Below are 1,567 nucleotides of genomic sequence, written 5' to 3'. Positions count from 1 at the left end.
AGTCATCATTCTTCTCTTTTGCCTTGGACCAGCCCTCTTGAACCATATATCTTAAGTGCCCCGCTTCACACTAAGACTTTCTATGTTCATCAGGAACCATATCTGGTGTTGGGGTCAGGAGAGGAATTTTAAAGGCTGCCCTCCCCCAAGTCTTGTCTTGTCTCATCTTGTCTTTTTCGAGTCAAAAATTTTTATTATCAATCACATACTTCATAGAAATTGAGTTCAGCAAATGGACCAGGGCTGTTTTTGAAAAAGGTCTTGATTTGTTCCTGTCTTTCTATTGACATGTGGGAGCAGGCCTCCACTAATATTACATGCAGCAGCTACACTTGCCAAATCCCCCTTTGCAGATGCAGCCCTGAAAGCATTTGGCACAGCTTACGAGGCAGAAGGGCCAGCAGCTCTTCATGCAGGAGTCATGTCTGCACCCTGCATTTGCAGGAGCTAGCACAGGTCCCAGAGCTGCCTCCTGGTGGCACAAAAGCAGCAGGGATCCATAGCGAGCCAAAGCAGTTTCTGGAATCTGAAGGTAGACATGCACTGGTGCATGGGACTTGCAGGAGGTGTGGTCCCCAGGTGTTTCTAATCAGCAACCAACATTAACATTCACTGGGCTAGAACCTGCTCTCAATCCACTGCTGTGTCTTCTCTCTCTTCTGTTTCCTTTTGTAATGGATTGAATAATGCCCCCCAAAATATTCATATTCTTCTCCTGGAACCTCAGAAGGAGACATTATTTGTAAATAAAGTCTTCACAGATGTAATTAGTCAAGGATATCAAGATGACATCCAGAATTTAAGTCGCATTCTAAATGCAGTGACTGAGACAATTATCAGAAGAAAAGATATAGGAAAACACACAGGAAAGAAGGTGATAAAGGGTGGTAGGGTAGTGCAACTACAAGCCAAAGATGCCAAGCGTTCCTGGGAACCACCACTGGGAGAGGGCAATAAAGGAGTTTTCCCTAAAGCCTTCAGAGGCAGCGTGGTCCCACTGACACTTTAATTTTGAACTTCTGGCCTGCAGAACACATTTCTGATGTTCTGTTGTTTTTAGTGACCCAGTTTGCCATCATTTGTTATGGCAGCCCTCGTAAATTAATGCACCCTCACAGCAACTCAATCTCTGCCCAGAATTTCTCCAACATCTTAAATGTCTATGGATGTCCTTGTGGCTCTGGAAATAAATTGAAAATATCCTAACACTTCAGGGCACCAGAAAGACTATAGAAATGGAATAACTGTTCACAAGAGATGCATTAGACATGAGACTTCAGGCCCTTCTGGAGGGCCACAGCAGGCAGAAATCCAGGCTTCCAGGATGGATTTTTCTCATTACTTCACTTTCCTCCCATTAATGACAGTAGAGGACATGACTTTTCACTTTCCTTCCAAAGACACTAATGGACTCTTACTGGAAAGTTACTAAAGCCTCATTTCCCTCTCTTTCCAATCATCTTCTCTCCTTTCCATTTCCAAACCTTTCCAAGGTTTCTGTCCAGGTCTCCTTTTCCATAGTTACTCTGGTAGTCTCTTACCCCTGTCTCTCTTCTTTCTGGCCAAC

General features: G+C 44.0%; 1 pseudogene; it reads right to left on the bottom strand.

Annotated features, from left to right (window-relative positions):
* Positions 1-313: 313 nt before the first annotated feature.
* On the bottom strand, positions 314-501 carry LOC110346709 (metallothionein-1G pseudogene; annotated as a pseudogene).
* Between the last annotated feature and the right edge of the window lie 1,066 nt (positions 502-1,567).

Source organism: Heterocephalus glaber, unplaced genomic scaffold (genome assembly GCF_053883595.1).
Source record: "Heterocephalus glaber isolate CG9 unplaced genomic scaffold, H.glaber_assembly_v1.0 deba00001608, whole genome shotgun sequence".
In the NCBI taxonomy this organism is placed as follows: Eukaryota; Metazoa; Chordata; class Mammalia; order Rodentia; family Bathyergidae; genus Heterocephalus; species Heterocephalus glaber.
The sequence above is the reverse complement of the archived record's forward strand: the minus strand, read 5'-3'. Positions and strand labels throughout refer to the sequence as shown.